The sequence below is a fragment of the Colias philodice genome, chromosome 9 (genome assembly GCF_061535455.1).
Source record: "Colias philodice isolate Cphi_HAF_F1 chromosome 9, ilColPhil1 Martin Lab GWU primary, whole genome shotgun sequence".
Taxonomy (NCBI): Eukaryota; Metazoa; Arthropoda; class Insecta; order Lepidoptera; family Pieridae; genus Colias; species Colias philodice.
In genome coordinates, this window is record NC_143094.1 from 4,892,000 (window position 1) to 4,912,007 (window position 20,008).

General features: G+C 31.2%; 1 long non-coding RNA gene across 1 annotated transcript; it reads left to right on the forward strand.

Moving 5' to 3' along the window:
* Positions 1–7,286: 7,286 nt before the first annotated feature.
* On the forward strand, positions 7,287–8,954 carry LOC149485778 (uncharacterized). The gene is made up of 3 exons (XR_016316020.1): positions 7,287–8,027; positions 8,154–8,215; positions 8,290–8,954. It is a non-coding gene; the product is annotated as an uncharacterized LOC149485778 (long non-coding RNA).
* The last annotated feature ends 11,054 nt before the right edge of the window (positions 8,955–20,008 follow it).

The following is a 20,008-nucleotide window of genomic DNA, read 5'->3' on the forward strand; positions in this document are numbered from 1 at the left end:
TTAGTAATAAATAATTAAATATATTAGAAGTAATTATTCTTATCAATATTTCAAGGTAAACGAAAGTGTACCAATAGGCTGGAAATTAGAACATAGGTAATTAAATATGTATTTTTCGTAAATATAATAATTACAGGTATTACTAGAACAAAGGATTATGTTAATGTCCAACATAATTGAGGGAGTATAATTACATATTTATAACGAAAAGTTCTCAGAACTGTAATTTATACAGTCGATATCTATAACTAATTTCTTATATTTCCAATAATTGTTTCTGTATATTATAATATGTGGCTTATTATTAATTGATGTATAAAGAGCGAAGTAATATATCAGAGGAGACTAACAAGCAAGGTGCGCTATAAATATAGGAGAAGGGCGTAAGATAGGCACAATAAAAGTGAATTATTATCGTAAAACATTATTCGTGCGATCCCAACCGGGTATTTAATTTTAATAATACTATGTTCCACTTTACTTTACGATATTGTAGTCAATTTCTCTTATTGTTTAAGATTTTAAAGCCAATAAAGTTCTGATTGTGTCGATAGCAAGATGTTAATTGTTTTATTAACATCATCGTGTTTTAGGAATTTAAAATTAAAATATGAATTTATATTTTTAGGTTGTTTTTTATTTATATGCATAATGGGATTTAAAGTCTTTGAAAGTATTTTTTAAAGTATCTAGTAGATACATTTCAGTTTTAGAGAGAAATAGAAACTAGCATATTTATAGAATTAGAAAGGATAGTTTTAATTCCAATTCTTTAAACGAAGTTCATGTGTGGGCGAATAAAAGGGTAGCTGCTTTGTTCACTTGATCCAAACTAGTTTAGAGTGAAATACAGCTTGTAAATGATCTAATTTTAAACAGGGTCATGAAAGAAATGTGTATCGTAATTAAGAATAAAAATGATTGTATTTGAGTTTAATATGAAGCAAGAACGGTAATTATTCGAAGAAAATGTAGGACATGTTCGCAGAATCGCAGACAAGGCATGTTCCGTACTCATTTACATGTTAATGAGAGGGTTAGCAAAGATGGCAGTTGAGGAGCTCTGAGCCGATAGTGCATACGTGTCGCCTTCGAGCACCGCCTCTTCACTCACTGATTGCCTGGAAAAATGGAGTTTATTTTTGGCTAATTTAAAATTTTGCGGTGGTACCTTGCGAGGTCTTGATGAGCATTGACTTGTTTAGTTTTTTAGTTTATTCTTTATGCAAGCTAGTGCAATCTTCATCTTTTTTGGAAATTTGGTTGAAAATATGACCGTAATATGTTAAATGTATATTGAAACAACTTTAAATGTATATAGACAATGAAAACAACGAAGAATTATATGCCAAAAGTTAAAACTAAGATTATAAATATCTTTAAATTATCTCACGCGTATGCAGCGCGTTACTGCTATAATTGTTTATAAGTTAAAAAATTGAAGAAGTTCCTTGCAAAGAGTTGAATTAATATTTAAAAGTTTTTGAAATAGCAATAAAATTTCAACATATGTTCACGAAATAAATTTATATACTATCACCATGTGGTTTATTTCAGAAACTATTATTAGAATTTGACCGCTATTTGTTCATTAACAAAATCAATCCACGACCCAATTAAGCTATTTAGTAAGAGAACAATAATAACACACGCATAAATCAACTGAAATATCTTTATTAAATAGAACATTGCATCGCATTGTCATCATTACTATAAAATCGGACCATATTTACCATAGCGATAGCAAGACCTTATAATTCAGTACAAAAGGTTGATAATTCAGAGTTCACAAATTGAGGTCAATTGTTACACAGGCTGTACAGCGTATATCTCTTGCAATTTTTGTTACCGATGTTCTAGCGTTTTCCAACAATGCACAAACATGTCACCGATGTTCATGTCTTAATGAACGTTACATTTCTAGCCTTAATTGGAACAACGAATGAACAACAGCTGCAAATACCTAGTGACGTCGACAATTTATTTGAAGACGCTGTTTTGAAACATTATGAGGGGATTAAATGTAGAAGAATGTACTCTGTGTGTAGCGGATTAAGTGTTATATCGGTTTGAAAGTAATGAATTTTATAAATTACATCCGATTACAATGGTTTGTTTTATACTGCTCTGCAATTGGTAGAAGGGTCCTGATTACACGAACTTTTCACTTTCCTTGGAAAAGGTCTACATCTGCCCCGCGCAACGAAATTTTAAACTGCCTACATAAAAAATTGGAAAATGAATTAAAAGACTATGTTCTCTTCTTCAATATCGATAAAAAATTAGTCTCATACCTATATAATCATAACTAATAGTTTTATTTGATTAAAGTTTAGAAAATTATCGTTAGAAAGCCAATTACATCTTACGAAATGATTAATAAGTGCTTTACAAGAAATATGCTATGTATAAACTTCATGAAATAAATAATTAAATAAATAATAATTCACTTAAATAGTCACAATATTGTCCATCTGACAATCTCAGCATTGCTTTAAACGCGAATATCCGGTAGACTGAAGCTAAGACCAGGAATTCTATAAATGTTAACGCTTTCAATAGTTTTTCTGGGTAAAAGATCTTTGTTTACTATTTTGTCGTATTCTCTTTGATATTTAATGAAATAATATGTTTATTATTTATTCAGCCTTATTTGTTCTTATGTATAATTAATGAGGATATATGTATATACATAGTAAGAGGTTATTATTAAAGAAAATAATGACCTATGGTGTGATAATAGTAACATCATATTGTACATTCATGTAATTTTTTACAAATAGGTACTTATTATTATTCATTAGTTTACTATATTATGTACATCGCGGATCCAGTATTTTCGTACAAATATTGCCTTTATAAAAGTATAATTATTTATTAGAAAAATGTAAAAAACGTACACTAATTGAAATAAACACATGTATGCACATTTCTTATTAAGTTCCTATCAAAACGTATTTATGTTAAAATCATTACACTTTATGCCTACATTTTAGTTCAAAGCTCGCAATACCCGATCCTTACCACGAAATCAAAAGTTTCATTATTCTTCTAATTAAACCTTGATTAGAACTAGGCCAAATTTCTTTATTAGACTGTCATTTAGACAAATGCTTCTAACAGACAGATAGACAGCGAGAATGTTCCATAAGTTTCTACTTTCTAATTTGGTACAGAGTTCTGATTAGAAAACCTTATACACGGAGTAATTTTTCATAAAGCTTTTCCACGAATTAGAATTAATATATATGTAAGTTTTCTATAAATTAAATTGTCGTATAAAATACATTGTATCTATAAATCATTTATAGCATCCATTTAAAAGTTATCACATTTATTTGTTATAATTACAGGGTGACATTCTCCAATAGCCGCCCAAAATTTGGGCGCGGTCTATTCACTAATTTTATGACGGTGTTTCATAGCTGTAGCCGATTTGAAAACAAAATTTATTATATTGAAATGAAAGCATAAATAATTTAGCGGGTGAAAACGTTGCGTAAATCATTGTCGAGTAATATCTCTCACAAGTGCCGGACTGGCAAACTTTTGAATAACTTCATCAAGTGTACCGATACAGAGAAATTTCCCGACCGGTTATAGATAACTTTAACTTTCTTACAGCTTGCAGTGATAAAATATTGCTGTTGCGTCCACCGCTCGATTGTTTCTTTTCTTCTCTTTTGTTAATAGAATACATTAAAGAGCACTTTACTCATAACTTATTAACCGCTACACGTCTACCAGCCCTGCGAGTAATTCGGCTGAAATTTTAACAGAGTTAAAAAGCGAATTGCTGCTATTGGCAGTTTAAATGATTATAGACTGTTTTAATTTGTCACATGTCACTGAATATTGGTATTTTATTTAAATTGGGCGCAGTAATTATAAAGTAACTGTAGTCAATAAATAACTGTATAATAAATTAATTGTTTATGTGCAAAATGCTTTTTTACTATGTACGCATCATAAAACTTATAATATAATGGCATCTGTTGCGAACAATACAATGGGAAAGAGCAATATATATACAATCACAATATAGGCGAATGATCATAACAAAACTACAAAGGATTACCTGACCGCAAAACGTCCAGAACGGGTTAAGTATTTTCATATATCATTAAACAGAAAGTACATTTCATTAAGCACATTGCTGCAGTAACAGGCTGAATTTACATTCATCATAACCCGTGATTGTGAAATAATAACAGACCCCTTTGATGTTGACGTCGTGATCAATGGTAGGTGCTTGGTAATCGGATTAGCCCGGCCGGCGAGCGGACAGCAGGGGTCCTAAAGACCTACAGCGCTACACGGGTTATAATTGAAACAATCGGACCTCGTATTCGCACCATTGCTCAAGTGATATACAAGCTTGTGTACGTTATTGAGCCTACATGTTGTTATTACTTTTCTTATCGCTGCGTCTAAGTGATCGAGGTTGGCTGAACCTAATAATTGTTGCCGTGTCTAACTGCGAAGTGATTTTGTTGCTACGAATATACTTGAGTGGATGATTATATCCGTTGTGTTGTTATTACTTTATGAGTGTGAAGTGATTTTGTTCAAATTACACTAATATACTTGTCTGAACGTTTATCTTTTTACTTCGGTTTTCTATGAGAGCAATTACTAATCAAATAAAGATGATTTTTGTAATTGAAAATGGGATGCAGCGGTTTACAAGAACAGGCAGGGACAATGACTGGTCCGTGTCGATATTAACAATGCCTATTACCAGAGTCAATTATTATGAGTGATTATAGGCTTTGTTCGGTTTAATAGGTTTGGTCAACACCATTGAATTGTTTTGCAGAAATTTATATTGATGTTAGCTGCGAATGCTGTATTTAAATTAAAAGCAACGGAGATGCGGGAAACTAAATAATAATTTCGAGTACGAACATTGAAACATTTCAAAGTTTTCATTAGTTATAATGTAAGCAAGTTTTCCAGCGTTTATGCTCTCCGGTTATAAAAATATAGAGTCTCCCACTATCACTTCACTTAAAAAACAAAATAATGTTTATTGAACAAACAATGTTAAGATAAATTTTATTTTATATGCACGTACGTAATATGATATTAGTAAAGTATATTAATTTTAAATGTTTGCCATCTTATATTTATTTTTCTACGTGTATTTTAAGTTACCTTATACATAGTACAAACATACGGATGTGAGCATAAAATAATATTATGTAAAATCAGGATTGAAAACATGAATTAAAGCAAAGCCATCAACTTTTCATCTTAGCCATGATAATATTATTATGATTTAATAGCGTCTCCTCAAACAATTAAGACTTAAATTAGAAATCAAGCATTATCGCATGTAAAGTGATTGTATGCCTATTGTAATGGCAATACGACCTTCATTAATTTGGTGTGCAATTTCAGTAGATATCATAACTACCGTTGAGTATCACACTAATTGGAGTGCTATTTCGTCGGCTTTAATTACTTCTATGCAGGTTAAATGTTTTGCCGAGGATGGAGAACTAGCGAGCGAAGCAAAAGTGCATGTTGTTTGTGAATTTAACGAATGGAAATTCTCTGAATGTTGATACGGGGAAGATAAAGGATTTTAGATCAAGAGCCCACGACGGCCAGACTTTCCTTTCTTTAGGAAAGTTGAAAGTTTCTCTGTATATGTCTCCGATACAGATAAGAACGACTAGCGATTATCAAGTCTGGGTTGTGGTTACTTTGGCAGGAATCAGGTAGTAAAGGTGTATAAAATTGTACCTAACTTTCATTATACTTTAAAAGCTAAATTTTATATATGATACTTGGGGACGTATAAAAAGATGTTACCTCAAGAGCCGGACAGTTTTCATGGTTCTTACATCTAGCCAGACACATTTAAAAAATAACTAATATATCATCAAATTAACGTTACTACCTAAAAGTGTATCAAATATGAAATAACCCACTAAAAACATTAGTTTACTATAATTAGTTTACTATAATGATTAAAAAATATTAGTATAATAAGTTATTACTTATCTTTTACGGGGACTTATGTTGATGGAATTTCACGTATCTCGATGACACAATAACAAAGTCATCGAGATACGTGGAATTCCATCAACATAAGTCCCCGTAAAAGATAAGTAATAACTTTATTACTTATATTATACTATTATTTTTTAGTCATTAATTATAGTAAACTAATGTTTTTAGTGGGTTATTTCATATTTGATACACTTTTAGGTAGTAACGTTAATTTGATGATATATTAGTTATTTTTTAAATGTGTCTGGCTAGATGTAAGAACCATGAAAACTGTCCGGCTCTTGAGGTAACATCTTTTTATACGTCTCCAAGTAACATATATAAAATTTAGCTTTTAAAGTATAATGAAAGTTAGGTACAATTTTATACACCTTTACTACCTGATTCCTGCCAAAGTAACCACAACCCAGACTTGATAATCGCTAGTCGTTCTTATCTGTATCGGAGACATATACAGAGAAACTTTCAACTTTCCTAAAGAAAGGAAAGTCTGGCCGTCGTGGGCTCTTAGATTATTTCGGAATGTGTCATTATGTAAATGTCCGAATTGGTTTCGTGAAATTTTTAAGGTTCTGTAATCTGTTGGATTTTAAAGTGGTTCGAAAAATATTGTAAATTTTAAAATGGGTGTAGTTATGATTCAAATATATAATAATAAAAAACACTTGAATATCATGATGATGATCTGTACATGATGAAGAGTTAAACAATATATTTTGTAATACATCTATCGAAAAAAGAAAATGTAATGAAAGTAGAAAACATCATAAATACCTACATGAAGCCAATAAGTCAATACCTAAGTAGTATCTACAATTAGTAAATTGGCAATACAATTTTTGTACGCAGCAATAATTATAATGTTGCCAGCGAATATTCCCGCGTAACCCCATTTACGCAATATTTATTGTTCAGGGCTTACGAAACGGTACAGGCATGAGAATACAAGTTAAGCACCTTGTACGACGCACGTACGAGACGTTATAATTATAATTGTAATAAATTACTCATTAATAAGTAAGTATTTCAAGTTAACGGCCACATAAACAGCAGCCTGCAGGCGCGCTGGTAACATTTATCAGCAAAAACTGGTAATATCGCGGAATATATTTGAAATTGTGTCAGTTGTTTTACCTCGGAAAGGAAGTGTACTTTGTGTATTATGTGGATTTGTGGGGAAATGAATGTACGGACTGATGTTCTGGATTACCGTTTTAAAACATGGCGCAGAAATGGCACATAATGTAAATAGGATATGAGTGAAATGTTATATAATATCTAATCTTTGTGGATAACTATGTTTAAAATACTTTAGAAGTAACATATTGCTGTAAGTACTTATTTTGTTGAAACGTAATACTAATTGAAAGACAGCATACACTATCAACCAAAAACCTTCTGACTTTTCTGTGTTTTTTAGTTAACATATTAAGGTGATGAATTAATTTTTCTAACATTTACGGCCCTTTTTAAACCTTCGTAATTTTTATATTATTAAAGTTGTCGTGATGAAAATTCTTGACAAGAAAGTTCAATAGTAACACAATACGTCTACCGTTTTAGAAACATGATTCCATGATATTTTCTCGATAGAAAAAAAATACAAAGTTCTCATTGTTATTTTTTTTTAATCTCTGGCATCTTCAAAATAACAAACGTAAAGTTACGACTTTTTGGATATTAACTATAAAATATACAACCTATACGTCTACCGTGTTAGAATTTTGAAATATGCGATGGTTTTGAAATAAACAAGAAATACTTGAAATTAGCGCCTGACCAGCCAATATAGCGAGAGCCGCCCTGTACCTTCCTACCCCGATCGCTGCACGAGTCATTCCCGCTACGGCCGTCACACGGGGAACTTGTGTCGCTTGCGCAATCGTAAAAAAGGGTGACAACACGATAAGACAAAATGAGACAAATGGGGACAATAAAGAAAATAAGAAGAAGAAACATAAAGGTTGGAGGAAAAAGAATGCTTACAATTGGAACAAATTAATGAAGTAAGTTGGTTTTATTTTAAATTTGATGATAATTGTATTATAGACGATGTTTGATATGTACCCCTGTTTTAAGTACATAACGAATGTGTAAGATTTTTTCATTTATAGCATAAATAATCTTTTCAGAAATCCGGAATCCAGAAGGAAAATAAACCCACTGATTGTTCACAATGTGAACCCACTCCTTCGTAAGTACCTTTATTCAGTCAAAAATGTATGTTATCAACGCTCTACTGGTTTTATCGCATGATTCCATTTTTAGCAAAAAGCAACAAAGTGCAAAGAAATAAAAAATCATGGTGAACTTAGTGGAAGTATGGTGGACGTAATATGGAATTATGGAACAGGAGCTCGTTGGAGTAGTATTATATTTTAAAAAAATACGAAAAAATTTCAAGAATTTCTTAGTAGGTGGTAGATAAGTATGTTGTATAAAGAATTTGATGTTGATATTTATTTCATTTATACTTACTACACCTGTGCGGGAAATTGCTTAGTACTAAAACCGGTTTATATTCATATTTACATAGTAATGTGAGTTTTCATTTCGAAAAATTTTGTGTAAGTATATTAAATTGAGTTCCTGGGTGATCTGGAAACACAATTGGGCCCGGAGGATGGCGCTGCAGTCACTCCTCCTAATCACATGAACCGATTTGGATGAATATTTGTGTGCACATTTCATTGTTGTGGGATGATTGGTTGATTCGTTTTCACATTAGCTAATATTATGTATTTTTGTTGTTAGAAAGTAAACTTAATTTAATGTTTATAATACATTATTATTGGTATAAATAAGCCAGTGTTCGTCTCACATTGCTGTACCTGCCTACCTATCCTACCAGGGCCTAACTTTGTTCTGGCTATTTTATTTTGATTATTTGTAATGAATAATTACAATTATAATAGAGTGCAAAAAATAAATACATGCGTCAATATATTTTGTGTTTTTTTTAAACAATTTTTTTATTTAAAAAAATATCATTCCGACCGCGGCTTTGCCCGCGTGGAATTAGGTTATATCGTGAATCCTGTTTTATCCCACAGAAGTGTTCAGTTCGGATAAAAAGTATCCTATGTGTAAATCCAGGCAATTAGCTATATTTCATCAAAATTGGTAATGTAGTCTTGACGTGATTAAGTAACAACTAACAAAAAAATATACAAATTAACATCCAAAGTTTCGCATCAGTTTTACTGTATTAGCGATATCTTCCACTCTTGACTTTGACTGAGAAGAATTAGGGTTTCTGGGCATGATGTAATATCTACGTCAGCATCAAATTCTATCTAAATCAATTCAGTAGTCCGCGTAATTAGGTACCATTTCATTTTTTCAGAGTAACAATATTTTTTGTTATTTTAAAGATTATTTATAACCTGTATTATTTTGTAATAAAGTAAACATTACGAAATAATAATAATTAATAATTATTAATAATGTCTAAGTAGTTGTTAAAAAGAAGATAATTTTGTGTTTATAAGCAAGAAAATAAAACCAATAAATCAACAATTAAATATATGTAGGTATAACAATATTATAACTGTATGACGACTCCATACATGTTTGTCCCGAGTCGGCCAGCGGCAGCGCGGCGAGTATGCAAGAATGACTTCGCGCACACCCGCGTTCGCGATAGCGAGCTATTAGACTCCGCCCGCCAAGCAGTGGATTTTTTTTTTGTGTATCGTCTTAAATATTAGAAATAGATTCGCTATATTGTAGCTGTTTTATTGCAACCATCATAATGTACCTAAGGCACAAACCTCGCCGCGACGTCAAGACAACAATCGATTCGTAGCGCGGGTTGGAAGCAGAAAACGTGCATATTAATCAGACAATCTCAATAGAGGCACTAATTAGGTCTGACGGTGACAGTGCGACGGTGTTTGCGTGAACCCATTGTCTCCCGTATTGTGTGTCTCTCTTTGTTAAAACAACGCAACGCTACTGTTTACTCTTTAGCGGTTTTATAATGGATTCATAATTCGCTTTCGTGTATATTATGTTTTTACGAGTTTCAATGATTGCGTGTTTGTTTTGTTAATTTTGTGTTAATATGGTTTGGTAATTTTAGGATTGGATTTATTTTATGTACAAATTATTATTATAATAATATTAAATATTTATTATTGTTTCATATTCGCTTTTGTTAAAATAGAAACTTACGTAAACAGATTATCAAGATGATTATTGTTCATATGAAAAGAGTTTAAAACAAGTACAGAGACATCTTCCTGCGATCTAGTTTTAAGACAAGGATAGGTACTATTTTAAAATAAATTATATATATCAAATTTACGAGCAGAACGTCAATTTTATTTAAGAGTGAGAAATATCTTTCATTTCATAACACATTTCCGAGACTTTAGACCTAAATATAGGATCCTAGAATAGATGTGAAAATCATCTTCATTATATTATTTCATTGAAATTGATAGTTCTGTTAACAATCTATTTGTAGACTTTTTAATCTATCCTTTTGATGTTATATTTTTATCTTGCGTCTTCTAATTTTAGCTACAACCTACTCCAGATACGACCTAATCTTATTATCTCTTAAATCCATTATATTGCACGCCTCATAAGCGAAGCGTTGAGGTGGGTACTACTGTCACTTCGCGCAAAACATCTGATTTTTCAAACTTAAAATGTCTTTATGTATCATACATTGCACTTGTAAGATAATACATACACACACATATTAAGAAAAAACACTATTTTTAACGTTCATGATATTTTTGATGTCATTTTTGTCATTTAAACTAGCTAAAAAACAGTTTAAAAAAGTTCTGTCTTGGACGTCCGTGTGTCTGTATGTGCGGATCCTTTTTCTTGTTAACACGATAGCGACCGAAATACTTTACTAATTGAGTCTTTTTTTTTCTCTTACGCTTGAGTATGCTCAGGAATAGAACCCTTTCATTTTTCAGGGTCTGATTCGATGTGGTTTAATTGTTATTAAATAAACAAAAATAATAATTAATAAATATTTATTAAAAAAAAATTATGAGGCGTGCACTTTTGGATTTTCCAAATTATTTAAACTTATTCTGTATTTACTATTTAGTTTGAAGCAAAATATTCACGCACATACATATTATATTATTCGTTAGAATTAACCAATGTTTCTTGAACCTTTCGATAAGCAGACGAACCAATTCACTAAACTATTGACCTACAATTAAAGAATTTTAATAAGTATTAATATTATATCGATACATCGATACACACATCGATACACACACACGCCAATAATCCATCCATGCATAAGATTATTCAGACAATTCGTATAATGTTCGTCGCTTACTGTAACCCTGTCACTGTCAGGCCTAATTATTGCCATTGAAATAGCTGATTAATATGCGCGCTCTATGCCGATGTTCCATTGTGGAAGCCCGCTGAATTATGCACATCAAGTGAAATAATCTGATTATGCAATATTGTCATGTATTGAACTATTAATTCATGTACGGATCACTTAAGCGGTGATCCACTGTGGTATTAAGTGGGTATGGATTGCTGTGGTGTTCAATTATCAATAGTTAAGGAGTTAAGATTTGATTGTCTAAGGTTTGTGCTTGAGAAATTTAGAGCTCGTCAAATTCGAATAGTAAATTTTTAAAAGCCTGAATAAATAAATAAAAATCATTTATTGAACAAAGTTCCGTACATTAAAATATAGACCCCAGAGTCCCAATATAGCTTACGCTGTGTTTCAAACTGTAAATTAAAAAAAATAAAAGGAAATTCGATTAGCGCTGGTTTATGACATCTCAATTTATTATTCTAACTAGTTCTTTATAATAGCCGCTAGATATTTGCCTTAGAAATATTTCTAGAATAATTGCAGTCAAGACATTCGATACCATCAGATGATTAAAACTATGATATTGCAATTGTGTACAAGAAAAAATACATCGGATGGAAGAAATATCAGCGAGCAAAAAGATTTCTACGAAAATAGAAGAATGGTTATTAACCTGGATATGGTGCTTTTAAAGGAATTTTATAATTTATATGAAATAATCAGTCTGCGGTGAGAGCGAATCGTTGATACAATAATATTTTTTACAATGAAGAATAAAAGTAATCTTTTTCTAGATATTATTTTTGAAAAGCTATAGTAGCTTTAGCATTTTATTTAAGGACAAGTATATAATATACTGCTTTGGGTAACATGCACTAAGCTGTGTAAAGAGTATATACAACTATAAATCCATTTACTCACGCTAAACCTAATTAATGTACATCTTGCATAACACAAACAGCGTTTAAAAAGACAATTAATCACCGGTAGATTCTAATCACTGTTAGTTCAGCTATGTAATAGTATGTACAAGCTTTTCCACCAGACCCATCTGTCATCTATACATATAAACAGTCTGAAACAATGGGCACAGAACAACTGCTGTCGCCCGCACAGACGCACTAGGCATTCAGATTGATTTGTCAAACGCATTGTTATGTACAATATGTCATAAGGATGAATGAGATAAGTTTGCGCTAGTAGCTAACGAGTTATCTATTGGAAATGATTATCGAGGAATAATTGGATGGGTAAGAGTTAATGTGAAGTTTGGATTGAATTTGAGGTGTTCCCGTTTTGGGGGATTATAGGTATATAAAGATGATCAAATTGTTGCTTATTTTAAGGTACTTATACCTTTCAAAAATGGTATTTGAAAGATATTTAAAATTTATAAACACACATTTGAGTCTCCGTGAATTTTCTTTATTGTTAAGTTCATTAAATAATTGGTTGTGTCTGGTGGCTATTTCAACAAATGTTCAAATATTTTAATCGTCACAAAATTCAAACTGAAAATGACGGAATAAAATAGCATACGTTTTATTTAATTACTAAAGTAGTGCAAGCTTCAAACTATTATTTGCAGCGTAACGAGTTACAGCTGTTTTCCATTTTGACGTGGGGCCATTCGGGCGTTTGATTTATTTTCAATTTGCTAAAACTCAACAAACTTCAATGGGACTATTAACAATTGAAGCGCACTTTTAAACTAATTAAAAATGGACGCGTCTTCGGCACAATTTGGACTATTTAAGTGCTTACGGCTCGTTCCTGTCCAAGTTGTTTCGAATAAAGAATTAATTATGAAGTAGCAGGGTAAGTTGGCGACGGAGCGACTTGAGAGTTTCCCGGTTACAATTTGTGGGAATGGAGCAGGTGTGGCAACCGGCAGGCAAACTTGGACGGGCCCGACACACGCTTTGTTGCCTTCTCAGATGATGAACTTGATTTGAATCGCAGATTGTATGTGTTTTAAATACACGGCAAACTTGCCAAGTGCTTTCTTTATTTGCGTTCGCTGTTTGTTTAGGTGTGTTGATTACGTTTTATTTTTAAAACGTGAAATAGTTAACGCGTTAAAGTATTTAATACATTAACAAATTCTTTATTTATCAATTAAACACATTACATAAATCGTTTAAAAATTGACGTTAAAAATATAGTACATATTGAATCAAAAACTAAAGGTTACCAATCGACGAGCTTTATCATAGATATAATGACGTTGCGGTTTTACCCCTTAAGGTTAGAAAAAGGTTGTCAAAAGGTTACATTGTTTCCCTTTTTTATAAGGTTAATAAAGCATGCCACTGTAAATGTGGTCTTTGTCGTATTAAAAATCTATACGATGTATATGTACGATACAATGTACATGTATGAAATTTCAATGAATCCTTTGGAATATTTAAAAATAAAATAAGTGTTCCAATCTGTTATCACTTAAGAAGTAAGAAAGGATTAAAAAAATCATACTTACTCCATGTGTATGTAAGAGAACCTACGATAACTGAAAAAAATGCTGGTCTAAGATAAAGGTTTTTTTGTAAATATTAGAATTAAGTATAACAACAAAAAGATCAGTCAATCTTTTTAAGAGACATGTCTATTGTTGTGATAATTATTTTCTATATTTCGTATATTGATCACTGTTATGGATATAGAAAACTAACATGCAACTTTAAAAAGGCATTCAAGCATAAATAATTGTTATTTAAAATTAATATAAAACGTGTATTTACAATTACACACAAAAATAGTTTAAACCATACGTAAAAATTAAAATGGATTATTTATATTAAAAGAGCTATAGAAAAACTAGTATTTTTATTCTCTTTGTTCTACTGCAGATAATGAAATTTATTAATTCATTAAAAATGTACTTGTTTTTTAATTAGAGTTATTCGCGAAGTAATTTCAATGAAACTTGCACGTGTAAGCAAAGTTTCAATTATATAACATTTGTAATGACCTAATACTGTTTGTAAAATGTTAAAATACAGTTTTATTTTATTAATTTCAATACATACAGTAAGAATGTAGGTTACATTTATTTAGCACTAGGTTATTACCGCTACTACGTGCGAGTTTGTGTAATGTAGAGTATAGAAGGTGTAATACATATTTGACTGGCAGACTGAAGGTGTTCAGATTTTCAATACAAATTTTAAATTTCCTCATGAGTTTTGGTTCACTCTAATTTATATTAATTATATAATATACCAACGATGTGATAGAGTTATTATAGATTTAAGGATTTGTAATAAAGCTTTTACTTATCTTATATTTTATTAACTCTTGATTATTGAAGGTAGGTTACCAATTTAGCTAGTCTAGTCTGTGCTTAAAGATTTTGGTTTAAATATATCTTTATTGTAATAATTCAGGGATAATATTTTCTTCGTAGTGTGGCCTGTCTAAAGAGGTTGTTATTTAAATTCTGTACTTAAAACTTGTACATTGATTTCTAATGAATTCGAGGAAGATCAGATCTACAGACATAGTTCATACTAAACTGTCTTTTCGTTAAAAAATTTAAAAGGTTGCTATTTTTCATCATTCCTCCACGACAACATCACTAATCAAATCAAATCATTTATTTTCCACCATAATTTATACACTTACTAGATTTCCGCCCGCGGCTTCGCCCGCGTTTGCAAAGGAAAACCCGCATAGTTCCCGTTCTCGTGGGATTTCCGGGATAAAAACTATCCTATGTGTTAATCCAAGTTACCCTCTATATGTGTGCTAAATTTCATTGTAATCGGTTCAGTAGTTTTTACGTGAAAGAGTAACAAACATCCATACATCCATACATCCTTATAAACTTTCGCCTTTATAATATATATTAGATTACAGACTTTAAATATTGTAAACAGACGTGAGTCTTTGCAATGCTTTGCATTACATTTCAAATTTATACATATAACAAAGCTACAAGTATAACAAAACGTATATCTTTTCTATATGATTGGATCCAGTAAAAGTACTTTAAGTAAGTCCAGTCCAGTTCCAGTGATGTAGATCAATGTTACAATACAATCATAGTTGTTTACTTGTTACGGTAATGGTAATTGACGCTGACGACCGCTATTATCTCTATTGCTCAGGTTTAGGACTGACCGTTATTATTTTAATAAACGACATACAAACATTTGACATTAACGTTACGGGGTTTTAATAGCGTTTTGTGTTTCGCTGAAGAATTTCGTGGCAGCGATTTATTTATGATCCTGCGTTTTTCCGTGTTTGTGAAATACTTGTGTGGTGCAAGTTGTATATATTGCATAAAGTAATGTTGATTGTAGCTTTAAATAATAATTAAAATTAATCACGTTAACTCCAGAACAACTCTAAAACTATTAATTCACATTTAAAGGCCCTTTATAGCCTGAATTTAGAAGTAATTTTCCAAAATGATTTACTCTAACATGTGATAACGTATACGCCCAAACTGCACGTTTTACATGACGAATAGTACGCAATCCGTCGGCGAATTGATTTCGCCATCGACCCCATCCGAAAACCGGAGTCGATCGATTATATTGGCACAGATAATCGATGAAGACGCGTCCATCCCATGGACCAATTAATTCAATTAATTGCTTGTCATCTGTTGATCGCACTGCTCTTACACGAGTCATTAGTCAAAACGCACTTGGGTACGTTTGGCTAATTTAATTACGCCATAATAAGTCAAAGCCGGCTATGTGTGATTATCGCAACGCGTGTACGACTATATTGTGTAATACATTGCAATATTGTCGTTAACACAAGGCATTCTTGGTTTATGATGTTCGATAAATAAGCCCGAATTTCGTTGCATAAATATGCATAGGCGTACTGAAATTGTGCGCAAGGAAATAGTCGAATTATTTTGAATAATCTGAAAGTGTAATTTTTTCTAAATCTATGAATACAATTCATTCAGCAACGTTTATTAAAAAGTTGACTAGGTTTATTAAAGTGATAATAAAATTATGTATTCAGAGATTTCTGAAATACAAATTTTAAAGTAGAGATAGTCAACAGATTGATTTTTATTTTTTACATACTCGTAGGCAGACAGACAGATACAGATCTAATTAATTTAGCCTAATGATAAAATGTATTGACGTCATGTCAGTAAGTTAAGTACAACGTAATTACTATTATTTATTCAATTTATAGAAATACAATGGGCATTAGATTAGAATCTGCGTAATGTCTTTCTTTACTTCCAATTGTACATGATTTTTGTAAATCGATTCACTCTTATTACTGTTACATTGGAAATAAACGTACATTTATTATTCTTCATTTATAATCGCGAATAACAGAAATATCATTATTGTATATAATAGCTTAAGGCTTAATAAATAAGAAAACCGTACATCCACTTATGCCATATAAAAGTCGCCAATATGCCAATATTTGTCAAATATACAAATAACAATTATTATGTACGCGAACAAATCATTAATCGCTTTAAACAAACACGTGTTAATCAGAAATGATTTATACTTGTAATCAATACATCCAAGATAGGTAGGAGTAAGATAGTAAGGCGTACGATTACGGCTGACAAGGCAATTAATAAGGGCAGATGGCGATTGAGCACGAGTCACTCGGCTGACCGGTATTAATCATAGGCAAGGCATTGATTACGTGTCGAAGATTCTATCAGCTATCAGCTCCTTGTGTTTTGGATGTCATGTATCTGGGTTATTATGCTGGTGTTGATGTTGTTCTGATTGGTTTTGTGTGGGGTTGGTTAAAGGTAAGTTTCTTATGAGTATTATTCCAATTTGCTTAGTTTTTTTACGAATGTAATATTATGCTGATATTTATAAGACCGTCATAACTCCTTAATATAGTACAGTATTCTCATAACAAATAGGGGATGTATCATTGAACTTGACGGGTCAATATTTCACTCTAATAAACAGAAAATGTTACGAAATACAAATTTCAAGCAAAGTGTTAATATTGTAGAAAATATCGTGTCACATTTGCAGTAAATGAGAAATTTCTTCTCATTATTGTCGTCAGTTCGCGTCTATGTATACTTATCATCGCGATAGTATCGTCGAAAGTAAAATATGTGAGAATCTCGGCGTAAATGTCGACAACACTCGATTTATGTCGCTAAAATATGTTACTCCAGCTGCACTTGCTATTGAATTCTGTTCATCGACAATAGTAAGATTTTATTCTAAACTAATGCTACATTTTTAACGTTATAAGGTTATTTTTCGGAGAAACTTATATTGTTTAAACAAAAATTTATCGTTTATTTTTATATAATACAAAGCTGGTTTAAATAAAATTAACACAATATGAAAATAGTATTTTCTAGGAGCTTCCTTATAATTTCGTATAATCGATGATGATTATAAGAGTCTCGGAAATCATACTAACAAAAAAAAAAATAACACGACGAATAGAAAGCGTAATTTCTCTACTATTATCTCTAAAGTACTAAGACTGACACTTTGAATCGCTATGAATGTCTTTCGCGATTCATACACGTAATAGTACATCACGTAACAGTGTCCTTAATGACATTTTACTTGCGTGATTGTTGCCGTCACTACATCAAAGTAGAAGGGAGGTGGTTAATTAAAACTCTCAGCGATACGTTTTATTATTGTTCACAGCCAATAAATACAATTCCAAATTAATCTTGTAACTCACAGTTAGTGATAATATTATTGTAGCTTAGAATGCGTAAACCTAATACATTATTAATGTTGCGAGATACAGCTAATCTGTTGGCTTATCGTGGTTATTATTTAATTAACCAATATAAATAAAATTGCGATGCACTAATAATACCCTAAATGACTTTCTGGCGGGATGTATAGAATCACTACATAGTATTTAAAAAAAAAGTCGCTTTCTCTGTCCCTATATTTCCCTATATCCCTTTGTATGCTTAAATCTTTAAAACTACGCAACGGATTTTCATGTGGTTTTTTTAATAGATAGAGTGATTCAAGAGGAAGGTTTTAGTATATAATTTATTAGGTTTTAGACAAAGCGGGCGAAGCCGCGGGCGGAAAGCTAGTAATCTATAAAATAAAGGCCTAGTAGTATTTTATTGTCTTTGAAGCTAACGTTTCGAACGCTTCACGAACACGTAAATAGATAGGTAAGTTATAAAACCGAATATAATACACATAACAATAAAAATATTATTCAGTAAAAAAGTATATAAATAAGCTTTGTGAAATATAATTAATACCATTATCCTTTGGCTTATTTTCCAGCATGACAAAGAGGTTTTATGACTCTGCTTTATAATGTTAAGTAAAGTGTATATTCTTAAAGGTTTTGAAGTATAATTGCTCTCAAATTGATTCCTGGTATTGCTCAAACATTTAGGGAAAACATTGTAATGTAATCTCGAGCCGAAAATAGAGTATATCCAAATATTTATATATAACTAATGGATTGTGAGTGAAATGAGTTCATGAAATGATATCATTTAAGGGTTAGTGTGTAATATTGTATTATTTCATACCTAAGTGGAGCAGAGTTTTCATTTAGTATTTTCCCAATTGCTTGTGCGTATTATACTGTTTTTTGAAGAAGACTGAATCTGAATGAATCAAATTGTCTTCCTGAATCAAATTGTCTTCATTTTGCAGATCTCGCGAGTTCGCGACTCTACATATATTTTCAGAATAGTCCCTTATGCAACAGTTTTCTAAGGAATTTTAACCCGATTCCTGACACATAATTCACAACTGTTCAATACATTCTAATTGCATTTACAAAACAGCATTTAGCATTTGATAAACGACTAATAGCAGATACAGAAAATCCGTTCCAACGTTAGGTACGTGAACAACCTTGGATGAAATTATGCAAGTCACGTCGAAGTAATTCCATCAAGTGCAGCGAGATCTTGCTTTTAGCGGACACCTGTGTACTTTGGAATAAAGTCGTCCATTTGAAGAATGACTTCCAAACTGAATTAAACAGATTGAAGCTGATCTTGCGTTGGTTTAGTTTTAAATATAAATGCAAGAACTTTGTTAATTTTTTAAATTAATATGTCGTTTGCTAATTTTTTAAATAATAGTCTTCTAATATTATGTTTTTAGTGCTATGATTAACAAAAACTATTATATATAACTGTTTATTTCTCTCTAAGAGCTTTCCATTACAGAAAGGTCTAGAATCTTGATAGATTTGTAACTAATAAGCAATTTACGAAAAAGGTTAGTTTTATATCAATTACGGGTTATAAATACATACAGTAATAATAATTTACAATAGTTAAAAGAACTATTTGTTAAACTTAAATTATTCGATAGAAAACAATAAGATGATAATATATTCTAAAGTATTTAAAATAATCCATTATCCTTTGTTCATATCCAACTTATCTTAATATATAAATTAAGCGCATCATAAATTTTACAAGGAAAGTCTTGCGACTTGCGAACAATGTGTTGTAAATAATATGCAAGAACAAAATATTTCAGATCTCTCCTTTATTAAGTTTATAAATATCCGATAGTTCAGCTTGTCACATGGTAGACAAAACACCAATCCAGCAGCATCAAAGCCTTTAATTTTGTATAATATTTATTTTTAATTTAATCGCTACAATGACTGTCCGGCTCATTCGTATTTAAAATTACACGCAACAGTTAATAATGTGATTTTAAAACATTTTAT